The sequence below is a fragment of the Brienomyrus brachyistius genome, chromosome 2 (assembly GCF_023856365.1).
Source record: "Brienomyrus brachyistius isolate T26 chromosome 2, BBRACH_0.4, whole genome shotgun sequence".
NCBI classification, from domain to species: Eukaryota; Metazoa; Chordata; class Actinopteri; order Osteoglossiformes; family Mormyridae; genus Brienomyrus; species Brienomyrus brachyistius.
The window spans coordinates 36,943,394-36,959,444 of NC_064534.1; the positions used below are offsets into that span (position 1 = coordinate 36,943,394).

At 46.5% G+C, this 16,051-nt stretch overlaps 3 non-coding genes across 3 annotated transcripts; all 3 read left to right on the forward strand.

Moving 5' to 3' along the window:
• The first annotated feature begins 1,452 nt into the window (after positions 1–1,452).
• trnal-uaa (transfer RNA leucine (anticodon UAA)) lies at positions 1,453–1,535 on the forward strand. The gene has a single exon. It is a non-coding gene; the product is annotated as a tRNA-Leu (tRNA).
• A 289-nt stretch (positions 1,536–1,824) lies between these two features.
• trnal-uaa (transfer RNA leucine (anticodon UAA)) lies at positions 1,825–1,907 on the forward strand. The gene has a single exon. It is a non-coding gene; the product is annotated as a tRNA-Leu (tRNA).
• A 13,097-nt stretch (positions 1,908–15,004) lies between these two features.
• On the forward strand, positions 15,005–15,123 carry LOC125736111 (5S ribosomal RNA). The gene has a single exon (XR_007395394.1). It is a non-coding gene; the product is annotated as a 5S ribosomal RNA (ribosomal RNA).
• The last annotated feature ends 928 nt before the right edge of the window (positions 15,124–16,051 follow it).

Below are 16,051 nucleotides of genomic sequence, written 5' to 3' on the forward strand. Positions count from 1 at the left end.
TTTTGGCCTGAGAATACCGTTTGTGATTTGGATGCAGATGATTCAAGAAAAGTCTGGTTACTACCAAGCGATGTTTAAGGAGAGTCGGGGGCGTAAGCAGATGCAAGAGATGACAAACCCTACGCCGTAAGGACCCCCCTCACCCCCTCACCCGCCGTCGCTATATAAAGTGGACTCTGTTACAACCCCTTTTCACAAACATCATGGCAGCAGCAGGAGCAGCAGCAAATTATAGCGACGGTGAAAGCGGGGACAATGAGGCTCCAGCAGCAACCCTGACCTCTGATCCCGGGGAGCTCCTTCCAACCCCCCCATCATCACCGGCCTCTGATCCTGGAGAGGACCCTCCGACGCCTGAGATCTGCACGCTTCTCTCCAGACCGGCTCTCTGCCGTGGGATGCTGACTTGTATTAAGGCTATGATAGTGGGCCTTTTAACCTCAGTCATCAGGAAGCATCAAGAGAGAAACTGCTACGGTTGTGAAGTGGATCACCCCAGTCAGAGACAACACCCTTGTTTGTTTCCCCCAGGTAGAAATTACTTTTACATACACTTTGACTCTGTGTTGCGTGACCTCTGGACCGATCGGCTGACACCCGCCTTGACCCACGTTCTATCGACCCTGGGCATCCGAGCGGCCGCCGGCAGGTTGGAGGGGCAGTGGAAGCTATCCTGTACGATCTGCGTGAGGCCCGCAACGGCATGGTGGAAATCACTCGACTGGAACAAGATCTGTTTGAGCAGAACCCAGCGTTTAAGCAGATCCTGGAAGAAGAATTTCTGACTCGTTGGGAGGCCCGAGACTAAAACAAAAAGCATCTTGTGATGGGGAACGGTATCAGCAGACCCTTACGGCGGTTTATGTTAAATGTTTTTTTAGAAAAAGTTAGTCCACTATTGTTGCGTGCTATTGATAAAAGCGATTGTCGGGATGATTATGCTTGTTGCTGCTTTCATAGAGTGTTATTTGAGATTTCTCAAGTCGGAGAAAATTATCAGCGGGGGATGGATTTACTTACTCAACTGATGTCAGAGGGAGAAAGACATTCCCCCGAAAGTCTCATACGCGCTTGTCTATCTTGTATTCCTGACAATGAATTTGACTGTAATCACATTTTTGTATTTTACGCTTTAATAGTAGATGTAGTCACCTCTAAATTTCATGATAAGCAGCCTATCGATGTTAATCAGATGCTTTCTACTCTACATACATGTATCGTTGAAAAAGCCACTATATCCACTTTACTGCATGTGACATCGCTAATCTACCTCAACAACTGTCACGGCTGTAACTAAATGTATACCTGCATTTTGAAAATGTAACCTTCACAAATTGTATACCAGCTTTTTTAAAATATATATATATATCTTTCACTAATTGCAAAAATAAAAAAAAATTTAAACTTGAATACCATTGTAATAGTCTTTGTAAATAATGGGTAAAAATGCTGAGCAGGGTGGCCGAGTGGTTAAGGCGTTGGACTTAAGATCCAATGGACGTATGTCCGCGTGGGTTCGATCCCCACCCCAGCTAAACTCTTTTGTAAAATAATAATAATTAAAAAACAAACTACACAATATGGGTTAAATGTAGAAAAAACACACAAAAATTTCACTGATGTTCACTCAGTCTCTTACCTCAACAACTGTCACGGCTGTAACTAAATGTATACCTGCATTTTGAAAATGTAACCTTCACAAATTGTATACCAGCTTTTTTAAAATATATATATATATATCTTTCACTAATTGCAAAAATAAAAAAAAAATAAAACTTGAATACCGTTGTAATAGTCTTTGTAAATAACAGGTAAAAAATGCTGAGCAGGGTGGCCGAGTGGTTAAGGCGTTGGACTTAAGATCCAATGGACGTATGTCCGCGTGGGTTCGATCCCCACCCCAGCTAAACTCTTTTTGTAAAATAATAATAATAATTAAAAAAAACAAACTACACAATATGGGTTAAATGTAGAAAAAACACACAAAAATTTCACTGATGTTCACTCAGTCTCCTAACAACCCCCCCATCCACAGTCAGCTATAAAACGCCGCACCCCCGCTCTCCCCCCACTCAGTGTGTGAAAAGCATGTCTGTTGCCAAGACTACAGCTCGCGTCTTGAGCAGTTCGTACTATGACCCCAGCCAACCGGGGTCATACGGAGGTGTCTCCAGACTGCAGAGAGCCGTGCAGCAAGATACGGGGAAAAAAGTGGCTGCTGATGACATCAGAGACTGGCTGTCTATGCAAGACAGTTATACTTTACATAAACCGGTTAAAAAGAATTTCCCCAGGAACAGAGTGTTTGTTCCGAGAGCCATGTATCAGTGGCAGGCCGATTTATGCGACATGCAAGGGCTGGCCACGTACAACGACGGGTTAAAATACCTCCTTACGGTGATTGATGTTTTTTCTAAAAAAGCCTATGCTCGCGCGTTAAGAAACAAGACTGGGGCGGCTGTAACCCAGGCCTTTGATTCTATTTTAACCGAGGGGGGCGTCCCCCTCAAGCTACAGACGGATGCCGGTAAGGAGTTTTTAAATGGGACTTTTCAGAAACTTTTAAAAACTCATAAAATCACCCATTTCACTACGGCTAGTGAACTTAAAGCTTCCATCGTAGAGAGATTTAATCGAACGTTAAAAGAGAGGATGTACAGGTACTTTACGGCTAAAAACACCCGGCGATATGTGGACGTGTTGGACGATCTAATAAAGGGGTACAACCAGTCATTTCACAGCGCTATTAAAATGAAACCTGCCGAGGTCAGGCCCGATAATGCTCATCTAGTATTTGATAATCTATACGGTCCCCTGAAGAAAAAAAGCACACGGCCACGTTTTAAGTTTAACATAGGGGACACTGTGAGAGTCTCCAAGCACAGTCAGATATTTGACAAAAAGTACGAGCAGACATTTACGGACGAGTACTTTGTCATATGCGAACGTGTACCCAGATCCCCACCGGTATATAAATTGAGGGACGTGAGCGGTGAAATACTCGAGGGAACATTCTATGAAGCGGAGCTGCAGAAAGTCAAAATATCTCCGAGACGCGCGTTCAAGGTCGAGAAGGTTATAGGCTCAAAGACCGACAGAAAGGGGAAAAAGTGGATTTTAGTACATTGGCAGGGTTGGCCCTCGAGGTTCGATTCGTGGATACCGCGGTCGGACTTGATACAGGTTTAATTTTTTAAAAAAGAGAAAAAAAAGAAAAAAAAGAAAATGGACGCCCGCCCCTCTTTTTACCTCACGCTACCGTCAAACTCTTGTCTCTCCATCTTCCCCGATAACCAGAGTTCGGATTACACCGTGATGCTCTCGCGACCTATAGAGCTACGGGGGCCTTACGAAGTAGCTCTGGCTGAAATCATGTATTGTTACACGTGGCGAAATGTTACACACCCGGATAATACTTTTGAATTGCGGGATACGGAGGCGGAGGCAAAGAGAGCGGCCGATCCTTTAGTGGACCTACCTTACCTTTTTCCTCGGAAAATTAAAGTGGGCTATTATGAATCTCTGAAACAGATTGTGACAGAAATCAACGCTACGTTAAAAAAATTAGGTACCGAAGTTTCCTTCTCATACAGCGAGATTACACGAAGGGTTAATATGACGGGAAACCATAAATACAAGATCCAATTTAAACCTACTCTGGCCTACATGCTGGGCTTTGAGCCGGGTCAGTGGTATAACCTAGGAGGAGGTAGCGGGTCGACCTCACCCTACCCGGGCGACATTCACGCGGGATTCTACAATATGTACGTCTACTGTAACATCGTGGAACCGCAGCACGTGGGGGAATTTGTAGTCCCGCTCCTCAGAACCGTTAAAATAGACGGTGCGTTCGGCGACGTAGTCACTTTGCCGTTCCACAAGCTGCAGTACGTACCGGTGAACAAGCAGAGCCTACAGAATTTACATATTGAGATAAAGAACGATCAGAATACTCTGATTAATTTCTCCTACGGAAAAACGATCGTCAAGCTACACTTTCGCCCCGTTTAAAAAAAAAGAAAACAATGGCTTACCACAATCCACAGAGATTTATTACGTATTACACCAGTCAGGCGGGACATGGGCTCCCCGGTTTTGCGGGGAGCCCCGTGATGTACGGGCGTGGGTTGGGGTCCATGCTCAGTAGGGCTTTTAGATTCGTTTTACCCTTTCTTAAGCGTGGGGTCGATATAGCGAAACCTCATTTGAAATCGGCGGTCAAAGGAATAGGATCGGATCTAGTCAGCTCTGTAGTCAGCGGCCGTTTTACAAACACAGGTGACCCCAAGCAGGAAGGGTCGGGTCTGCTATTCCTCTCTCGGAGGAGGAGGAGGGGGAGTAGAACGAGAGCCCAAGCACCTCTAGCCCTGCTGCAAGGTCATAAAAAAAAAAGAAAAATAAATCTGGCAGAGGCGTCAGGATTCCCAAGTCTCCATCCGCCAAGAGAAACAGGAAACCCCCCGGGGACATATTTTAAGAGAGAGAAAACGCAGCGTAAACAAGAATGGCTCTAGCTCACCGGCTCTCGGCTGAATGTACCAAATCTGAATTGGACCTGTTTGCGGCCCCTATGACGCAATTATCCATAGATCAGACCAATTATGTAGAAATCAACCCATTAAATTCCATTACCGATCAGGATGTTTTGGATTTCCTAATACCGGGGTCGGGCAATTTCTATGTGGACCTCAACTCTACACTGCTATATCTAAGGCTCAAGATCGTTAGGGCCGATGGAGCCCCCCTGCTTGACGCCGACCCCTGCGGTATTATACAGTACCCGCTAAACGGCATATTCTCCCAGCTGGATGTGAGTCTGAACGACGTCCTGATCAGTTCTTCGTCGGCCACGCACCCCTATAGGTCAGTCATAGAGACCCTGCTCAATTTTTCTACGGATACGCTAGAGAGTCAGTTTTCGGCAGGGCTCTGGTACAAAGACGTCGGGGGCGACTTGGATAGCGTGGACGTCTCAGCGCAGGGCCCCAACGTGGGGTTACAGAAGCGAGCCGCCTTCTGTAGAAACTCTCAGGAGTTTTCTCTGATGGGTCCTATACACGCCGATATTTTTTTCAGCGAACGAATGCTGTTAAACAACGTGGATATACGCTTAAAGTTTGTAAAGGCTAAAAGCGACTTTAGTCTCATGTGTAGAAATGACACCGATTACGAGCTGAAAATACTGAGGGCCAGCCTGTTTGTGAAAAAAGTGGAGGTCTCCCCGGCGGTGTCACTGGGTCACTCGGCCGCTCTCATGAAAGCAAACGCCCTGTACCCTATAAGCAGGGTAGTCGTTAAAAATTATACGCTGCCCGCACAATCGCGGGTTTGCCCGCAGGACAACCTCTTCCTGGGCAACTTACCGCGCTACATCGTTTTGGGGATCGTGGACCACGCCGCGTTCGTGGGCACGCGAAACAGAAACCCGTTCAGGTTTCAGCATTGTGACCTGGAATTTCTGAGCCTCTCAGTCAACGGGCGACACATACCCAGCAAACCGTTCCAGCCCGATTTTAGAGCGAGGCAGTCGGTCAGAGAGTTTTACAACCTTTTCCTGGCTACAAACAGGCATTTAAAGGATTCGCCCTTATGCATCAACCGCGAGGATTTTGAAAACGGATACTCGCTATTTGCTCTCAATCTCTCCCGAGACGACGAGCTGGACGGCGGTGCCCTGTCACCCGCCATCAGCGGCACGTGCCGTCTGGATTTAAGGTTCAGAGCCCCACTACCTCGAACCATGAGTCTCATCGTCTACGCCTGCTTCGACAGCGTGATTGAAATAAACGCCAAGAGACAGGTTCTGGTGGACTTTTAATCATCATCATCATCATGAACACTCACCAGCTGGAATGCGTTTTACGGCCCCTGCTGGGGGATGCTTTTGGAGGCGTGTGGCCTAGCGATTTATTACCCACCCGCATAGAGACCAGGCCCGCTTTTCTGGTCGCAAACACGCATGACCAGAATAGAGAGGGTGAACACTGGATCGGGATAATTTTGGAGCCCCAAGAGGGCAAAGCCTCCTTCTTTGATTCTTACGGTTATCCCCCCGATTCCCCTTACTACCCAAAGAGTTTTATGAGCTTCTTGGGGAGGCACGCTACCGAAATAAGGTATAATACGCGTCAAGTTCAACATGACTTTTCTTCCACGTGCGGGGCCCACGTCGCCTTTTTCCTCTACCGGCGCTTCATGGGACTTTCATTTCAAGAGACTATGATGTTGTACTCTGACGACTTGAGGAAAAACGACGCTCTAGTATCCGAGTTTATCAAGAAATATCACAAGTGTATTAGCCGTGTTAATGCCGATAAACTTTCAAAGCCGCAAAATGTATGTTCGTTAAAACTATTTAAAGATTGTTATGCTTGTTAGATTCATGTTGGGGAAAAAATAAAAACGTGACACCCTTTATTCAATAAATTTTACATTTTATTAACCGACGCGTTTTAATTCTTTTTCACACACGTATATAAAACACTTAATCGTTGTAATCTATCCACGGAGCATAAGGAGTACCCTTTAAAGGCCATAAACGATATTCTGGGGAGGAATCGCGCGGTGTGTGAGGGGTTCCCTCAAGCGGTGGTGGTGAGTCGTCAACAATACGTTTTCTACGTCTCCCGAGGTTCTGTTTCACAGGAGGGGAGGAGGGAGGCGGGGGATCCCTTCCGCCGTAATCTTTAAGATGACTTAGGGCTTTCCTGGCTTGGATGTTACCCACGCTCGTGAGGGGGATGTTTAATTCTGATATCACGTTTAAAAAGGGTTCCCAGCCTTTAGGATATCCGCCGGCGTGGGATTTAGGCTGCGATAAAGTTTTCATCAAATCTAAAATATGGGAACCTTTAATGGGTCTATCTCTGATGATGAGTTCACCCGACTGGGTCCAACGTACAGCCCCGTCGGAATCGAGCAGTTTATGCAAGATGTACCCCACGTTCTTTCTAGCCCTAGGCGCCACTTGCTGGATAACTTCCTGTACAGATTTGTCCCCAGTCGCGCCGCCGCCGTCAGGCTGTCTCCCCTCCTCCTCCTCCTCGTCCGTTTTTTCTTTCCGCTCTGTAAGGACAATTTCTCGCCCCTGATTTTCCTCTTTTCGGGCTAGATTCAGATACCTCTGTAGCAATTGGTTGTATCTCTTCACTTTTTCATCCAGATGCATAGCCGGCTGATTTATTAAACCCTGCATCTGGTGTTCGAGTTCACCCAGGGCCGATTCCCCGATGGTATGCGGGGTCGCCCTCTGGGTCAGCGTACGCAGTTGCTGGGGGCTGAGCATAAACATTTTCTTGACTTGGCTCATGTTGCTGGAAAAGGCTAGTTAGCCGTCTTACCGGCAAACAGGCTTGTAACGAATGGCAGAGCCACTGATAAGAGCGGTAATAAGAATCCTCCTTTTTGAAGAATTGCCACGCGTTTCCTAGCGACGCTGTTTTTCTTACATGCGAAAAGTTTAATCAATCTTTTCTGTTTCTTGAGTTTGGTAAATTGAGCTACGGTTAAAGGTATGCGACCTCTTATGAGATTGAGACAGATTTCGGAGAGAGCCAAAATTATGTCGTTAGATGGGTCAGCCGTAAGAATCTTTTTACGTTTCACCCCCCTCGTCCTCTGTAAAACTTTAAGGGTCGGCAGGTGTTTCCTGAGATGTTCGGACATAGCTTAGTAGTGATAAATCAATGGCTCGCCGGTAGAAAGACGATGGGTAACGACCCCGGTAATAATCCGGTCCTGAGTCGGAACTCTTCTGGGCACGTGGCTCTCAAATCGACCAATAAATAGCCGTGCGCGGGCCCTGTGGCCTCATGGTAGGCATCTAGAAAAAACTTTTTCTGCCAAGGAAACATTTGCTGAGCTAAAACTTTGATTTGCATTCTGTCTCGCACATTCTTAAACAGACAATAATAAGTCGTATTTAGGGCTATAGTCCTGCTGTACTTGCCCTGGTGAAATACGTTCTGCACCAGGTAGATGACCGAGATTTGACGGTGATGTCTGAACCTCGTGAAAGCTTCTGCCACGAGTTTGTTTTCGGACGCGCTGTCCATCAAATCATCGATGATTATCAAGGAGCCTGAGGGGAAGCGCTCCTCGTCCTCCCAGCTTTTGGGAAGCCCTTGTATAAATTCAATTTCGCTGATCCGATCGCGTAGTTCATCATAAAGCGGCTGATGGGAAGCGAAACACCACACAATTTTTTTAACGGGGCCCCCTATGAAACAGTGACTCTGATTTAAAAGCATTTCTTTAGTGAAATAGGTTTTCCCCGAAGAACTTGCCCCTGCGATTATAGCCGTAAACGGGAGTTCTAAACGGTGATCAAAGTCGACCTCTCTCACGCCGCTACCCATCATTTTGCAAAAAAAAAAAAACACACTGACGAAACGGTAAATACTGCCCTAATCTTTTAAATCTTTCCGAGGACACACACACACACACACACACACACACATACACACACACACACACACACACACGTGCAAACCACTGCTGGAGGGGTGTCAGCTTTCACAGACACAGAGTGCATGGGTAAGTTTTTAATAAAAACTCTTGTGATAAATGTACAAAACATTTCAGTACACAAGTTTGAAAATAAAAAACATCTTACTAGGAACATTTTAAAAACATCTTTGATTTTAAAAACATCTTTGGAAAAAACTTTTCATTTTTAAAAACATCTTACTATGAACATTTTAAAAACATCATACTATGATCATTTTAAAAACATCTTTGATTTTTAGAAAACATCTTTGTAAAAAACTTTTCATTTTTAAAAACATCTTACTAGGAACATTTCTCAGTTTAAAACATTTGTACATCTTACTTTGATTTTAAAAAACATCTTTGAAAAAAACTTTTCATTTTAAAACAAATGAACATCTTTGATTTTTAGAAAAAACTTTAAAAGCCCTTTTGCGATGCTGCTAGTTTTACATTTCAGTAACCGAAAGGCAGAGTTTCCCCGCTAGCCAGCAATCTGCGTTTGTCGTAGACGACCCTGACCTTTTTATCTAGAGGCCTATTAAACAGGCGAAAGCTTTTCATGTCGCGTTCGATTTTGTTGTACTGCGTCATTATAGCGGGGTTATTCCTACAACCTCCGATGTAGTTTTCAATCAATCCGATCATACTGTCAAAGTTTACCTTTTGACAGGTTTCGTAATTTAGAGTTATACCCTTACATTTCATTTGTGTTTTCCCGTTGTTGAGTCGGTAACAGTAACTTTTTGGTCCCAGCGCACCCCACGAAGCAATGTATTCGTCGGGGGCTAATTCGGACGTCAGCTCGCCCAGGTAATTGCCTAAGGTCGGGTCATATTCACCAGGCCTGCTTATGTACACGATGCTGTCGGTGTCGTGATACAGCACCCTCCGCCCCAATCTTTCCAGTTCTTTGTAAAGCGTCAACCGACCCCACGCGGTAGTTTGACACGCTATGAATATGTTAGTCTTTCCCGGCGGCACTTTGTAGGAAGACTTGAAACGCCAGCGGATGAGGGCGACCTCGTCGTTGACAAACGCGAAGCTGGAAATCTCGTACAGGTCCGAGCAGAAAAAATTAAAAAATTCCCCCGGGTCAGACACTATACATGTCTGGAGCATGTTGCTCCTCTGCGCCAGTTTACCCCACAGAGAGTTAAGCAGAAGTTTGGACACTTGCCGCTTCCCTTCATTAGACACTATCTGATCGGGCTCCAATTCGATCCCCTCACGCTCGAGATAGTTTTTTATGTACTCCCTGCGACCCACGTCATCGGTCGCGTCGTCGGGGTAGCCCGAAGCCTGCTGCTTCACTTTGAGAAAGGTTTTAATGTAATCTCTAAACAGGTCGCCGCTGGTCTGGGGAAAATGCCACACTTCGTGCACCTTCACGACCGAATAGCCCCTCTCTAAAGCCAGATTTACCTCCGCTGAGACCCAGACACCTGTTAGCTCCCGCTCTGCGTCGGAATGCCCGCAGGTCCCCTCCTGTCTGTTCTCGATCGCGCATGTCCTGCAGAGGGTAAACACTAGTTTCCCATTTGGCAGTCTGCTGGGTAGGACGGGGAAAAACAGCTCGCGCGGGGTGTTGACCGTGGCTTTGATCAGGCCAAAGTATTCATTCAGAGGCTTAAAATTCGAATGAATGATTTCCGGGTGCCCCACGGGGAATTCACATTTAGCCAGAGTGTACGGGTACAGCGACGTGAAATCCACGTAGCGGACGCGCTCTTGCCCCGTGACGTCGTAACGCAGGCGAATCGCCGACGTCCGACCCCCAAACAGCGCTTCTCGCGGCCTTAGGGGCTCAGGGGGCTCAAAGTCTGACAGGAAACGCTGTACCTGTGGGTCGTGAGTTTTAGCGTGAGCCCATTCGTGTTCCCAGATGGATTCCACGTTCATATTAAACTCTTGCCGCAACGACTCGAGTTTTTCCCTTGTTTTAACGTACAGGGCACCGAAGCTCTCGCGGGTCAGGGGGCAGATATCGTGTTCGTTGTTGCAGGTAGGACAGCCGTGAAACTGACAGCCTAGAAACTCGAAAGCCCATTTCTCCCCCTCAATCTCGGCGTATCCGTCTAGGTGAAAGCGCCCCACACTCACTTCACCCCCGCGCAGCGCGTGTCGAATTTCGATGCCGCGCGCGCGCCCGATGAATTCCAGCCACTGGATGGACACGCTCGAATAACTTTTGTATTGCCTCCTGTAATCCCATACATCCGGGATCGCGATCGTATCTCTGGGCAGGAAATTTGTCCTGTAAACTAGCAACGCGGCCGAAGCGATGGTGGCCGCGGAGAAGGGATCGCAACCCGTGAGCGTTTTAAACTCCCGCAGGAAGCGCAAGCAGCCCTCTCTCAGAATCTCCACATCGTTCTTACAGTAAGCGATCATCTCTTTGTGAAAATTAAAGGTCTGGTGCTTTACACTGTCGTACCATTGATAAAACTTGTCGCGTTCTTTGCCGGACATTTGATCGGGCCCAAATTGATCGGGAGGGGGGTAGGGCCCCAAGTAATTAAAGTTTTCCACGTCTGTGAAATGATGCGGAAAATAGCCTTTTCGCATCTGAGTCGAGCATCCCATCGCATCGGGGATTTTTCTCAACGGCATGCTTAGAAAGGAGTGACTGTCGATGTACCTTTGCTCAAACACGCTGTCCAGGATGAGGATGATTTTATTCCCCTGCGATACCACACGCGGTTCCACGCCTTCCTTCACCATCGCGTTCAGTATGATGTAATTATCGAATGCCTTACCGTAGTGACTAATGAAACAGACGCCTCTATAACAGGGCGCCCTGAAATGTCTGAGAAACTGTACCGCGCAGTTGGGCCCCTCGGCGGTCATTGTCTCGTTCTGATCGGAGATGGCGCACACGTAAACCGGGATATGGGTACCCGACCTCTGAGATGTTTCAAAGTCAAAAAACACATATTCGGGGGGCTTTTTACGCCCCTCACCCCTTTCGACCCGTTCCCCTATGTTAGGCTTCTCGGGAGGATTTAGATAGCAGAGATGTGGGGTGGATATGTCTGACACGGCCGTGTGGAGTTTAGCGTCGCAGATATTACATTTTACTGCTTTACACGAGTGCGGTTTTGGGTTCTCGGGACTTTGGTAGTATCTGACCCCGCAGGCTTTGCATTTTCTGAACTTGTCACAGGGGGTAGCGAGCTCCCCCCTAACTGGGCAGACCCTAGGCGTACGGTGGCGCTCAAAGCAGGTGTCATTTAAACATCTGAAATTACAACGCTCACATAGTATCGCCGGTGTGCTTTCACCTTCTCTGCAATTAGTCTGACAGACGCTACAAAATTTTTCGCATTGATGAGAGTGAGGCGAGTCGAACCCTTTGAAACAGCTCGTGCAAACGTACCCCACCCCTAAGAACCCCTTTACGCTTTTAATGCCGTAAAAATGCTGATTGTGTAAAAAGAAATACACCAGCCGTCTACCGTCGGTAGGCGTGGGTGTCTGGTAAATTTGGAGATTGTTTGAATAAGGTTGTTGATAATACACCGCTGCTTTGCAATCAATGATTTTCTCGAAATTGATAATGTCATTCAAAGCGACTGTGTGGTCGGGGTTGAATCCCGCTTTCTCCTGTAACTCCAGGCCGAGCTTTTCAGCCTCGGCGTCAGCCAAGTTTTCGTGCAGCAGATGCGCCAAGTTTATGGCGAAACACGCGTTGGTGTTGTTATTAATGATAAACATGTGTCTGGCTTTTTTAGAAATTATTTCTGAAGCTAACATGGTCTGTAGTTTACGTTTGTTCCCGCCGCCGCCGCGTGGGATATTTATTACGTCTACGATTACTTCTAGGTTGGAATCGTTTAAAATCTCTTGATTAGACTGTACCAGGCGATCCAGCAGCTGCTGCAAGTCTGTCAGCTCCCCCACCCCATACCGTACAATTTGCGACAGCTCGTCGTTTAAAAAGTCAGCGCGCAGGGTGACCTGTATATAGGCTCCCCATACGGCGTAAGGAATCGCCTCATTCACAATATTTTGAAACCCCTCGATTACATTTTCATAGTACTCGCGGAAATTGCCTTCGTTTCTAGGTCGCGGGATATTTAGAATCCGCCTAATCTGTACGTTATTGAATCTGCGGCGATGAAGGACCCCGTCAGGCTGGGGATCCACGTCACCGACGGCACCGCCACCTTCCTGTTGAACATTTTCAAATTGTCCCAGCCCAAATTCATTTTCAATCTCCTCAGCATCGAGAAGAAATTCCACGTCTGACAAGGCCTCCCACAATTCAGAATCCGCGGGGGACCATGCGACCTCGTCGGTGGGGGGTAGCCCCGCTTCTGCTTCAGAACCCCTTTCATTTAACATGCTTGTTAATGTCTCTAAGGATGGGAGAAAACAGGGGTCCTGGGCCAGTGTTTCATCGGCCGCCGCGGGTGGCGAGTCGTGTTGAGCAGAGTAATCCTCATCATTTTCATTATTAGCATTGTTGATAATGGCTATTTCATTTAATAAGGCTTCGGGTATAGCCGCTGGGGGTGTTGCTCCGTATGCGACCTCGTCGGTGGGGGGTAGCCCCGCTTCTGCTTCAGAACCCCTTTCATTTAACATGCTTGTTAATGTCTCTAAGGATGGGAGAAAACAGGGGTCCTGGGCCAGTGTTTCAGCAGACGCCGCTGGTGGCGAGTCGTGTTGAGCAGAGTAATCCGCATCATTTTCATTATTAGCATTGTTGATAATGGCTATTTCATTTAATAAGGCTTCGGGTATAGCCGCTGGGGGTGTTGCTCCGTCCATACCTGTTGATTCTCTCGCAGATTTTCTCTTGACCGGTCGGCGTAGTCTCTCTCTCTCGTACATAGAAAAAAAAAAAAGAGAGAATACCTATTATTAGAATGTTATTTTTTAATTGAATAGCATTTTTATAACAGGAATAAAAGAAATAATATACTTACCGGGTAAGGTCTCGATGAAACTTGTGGTTCTTTGGCTGGTACAAACTTTGGTAAGGCGTTGTGCCTCTAGGAGGAGGAAAAGGCCCCCCGCTCGACGTAATACAATTTAATTGTCTCTGTCACCCCATATCTGCACGGTCATGTATGACAAACAAAACTATAAACAGAATTTACTGGCGGGGAAATTGTCAGACTTGATGTATGACCAGGTGGTACGACCTTGATGATGCTACTCGTGCCTGTGTAAGAAAATTATCTGTAATTTGGGACGTATGTGAAAACAAAACTTTAAACAGAATTTACTGGAGGGGTAAAGTGTCAGACTCGATGTATGGCCCGCGTGGCCGGGTAGGGGGGCGCCTCGATGGCCAGGTGGCACGGCCCTGCAGAATTTACTGGCGGACAAATTGACAGACTCGATGTATGTCTCGACTTATGACCTTTACAAATTGGCGCCATACGCCGATGTGATACAAACGCTTGCGTGAGGAAAAAACACACGGTCAAAACTAGCGCCGAGCGTTTTTATTGGACGATAGACCCTGCACCTCCTCCTCTCATTCTTTGCTCCAACTTTACCATTTTATCCCACAGTCTCTCACAGTTTCTCTCAGACTCGCGCAGCAGCACGCCTCTCAGCTCTCCCGCATCGCTCTCTCCGAGGATTATCCAAAGCCGTGCGGACCTTTCCGCGCTACCGCACCAGTATGTGAATAAGTCCTTTGCTGATTCTCCGAAGCCCGGGGACCTTACCACGCTACCGCACACCGTACGCTCGCGCTCCATCAGGTAACCCAGCCACGCTCACTCCCGCCCGCGCACCACAAAATAATAATAATAATAACTTATTCAAATAACACACGCTCATAAGCACTCTCATCAATATCATTTTTAAAATAATACACACTCATAAGCACTCTCCTCAATATCATTTTAAAATAATAAACATTTAAAATAAGCATTTAAAATAATAAATAATTAAATCCAAATACCAATGCAGCACTAACACAACCAACCCAGGCCCCCTAAGCCACAATCATTTAAAATAATAAATAAATAATTAAATACAAATACCATTGCAGCAGTTACACAACCAACCCCCCCGGGGAAGAAGACAAAAAAAAATATTTAAATAAATAATTAAATCCATATGCTATTGCGTCAGTTACACAACCAAGCTCAACCCACTACAACATAAGCTCCGCCCACTGAACTTTTGAACGTGACCTTTGACCCGACCTGTCAATTTGACAAAAGCGGTATTCCATCTCTCTCTTGCATGCAGTAGGCAAAGGAGTAATGTTTGCCGGCGGGGGACGTGCGGCGATTTACCTGTGCGGTACTGAAAAGGAGTTAAAAAGAAGGAAGTGTGCGGATGCGGAAAGAATGGAATAATTGTGGTAGGCTGCCGGCTGAGTAGTTTGGTGAATGTTTGGTGTGGGTCCGGCGCTGCCGATTGGATGGTGGGGCTGCAGTGTGAGTCAGATAAAAAAAAAAAAAAGAACATTAGTAGTATCCAATGGGACCAACTGGCATGTATAGAGGCGTGTAATGCAAAAGGGCTGTTTTTGGTAGTTTCTTTCGCTTACGGCCATACCACCCTGAACACGCCCGATCTCGTCTGATCTCGGAAGCTAAGCAGGGTAGGGTCTGGTTAGTACTTGGATGGGAGACCACCTGGGAATACCAGGTGCTGTAAGCTTTTCTCACTTTTACTTTATACAGGGGGCGCTGCACTTCACTATTAATTTAAATCTATCACTCCCCTTCCATTTTACTATTTTATATATATATATATTTTTTTTTTCTCTCTTTCATAAAGCCAGCTTTTAGAAACCGTTTTACTCTAAATTCTTCCTGGTAATTCTAGGTGCTGTAAGCTGTTCGTGCCTTTATTCCACCAGGGCGCGATCTTCTCACAAACTTGAAGACTGTCACTCCCCATTCACGTTTTACAACTTATTGTTAATGATAAAGAGACAGCTTTTTACACACAGTTTTAAACAAAGTACTGATATTATTCCTCTTCAACTGACCGCTTTGTTTTCTATGCAAAAACCACTTCGCCACAGAAGACTCGATATTATTGGCATAGCAAGTTCTGCTCTTCTCCTTTCAAAACTTGCTAAAAGCTGTATTTAAAAGAACAGATTGGCCGGGGTAATTCACACCCTTCAATGCCAGCTTAATGTTTAGGTTAGTGGGAATCACAGAGGAATTAGGGATGGAAACTTCTTTGCTGGTGGTAGAAGCGGTCTGGTGAATTTTTAGAGAGAAGAGGCCGTCGATGTTTGAATGTAGAAAATTGTTGTGGCTGCAGCCTGCAGTATGGACTTGTTGGTGTGTGTAGCTCCCAGTGTTCTGACAGCGCGACGTTTTAGGGAAGCATGTGATTCAGCAGCTACCAGTGGGCTTCGTGCGGCGGAGATTTTGTGGCTGTTAGCGGAGTTGATAACAGAGGGTCGTTAAGAGAAGCCTGCATGCAGTAGGCAAAGGAGTAATGTTTGCCGGCGGGGGACGTGCGGCGATTAACCTGTGCGGTACTGAAAAGGAGTTAAAAAGAAGGAAGTGTGCGGATGCGGAAAGAATGGAATAATTGTGGTAGGCTGCCGGCTGAGTAGTTTGGTGAA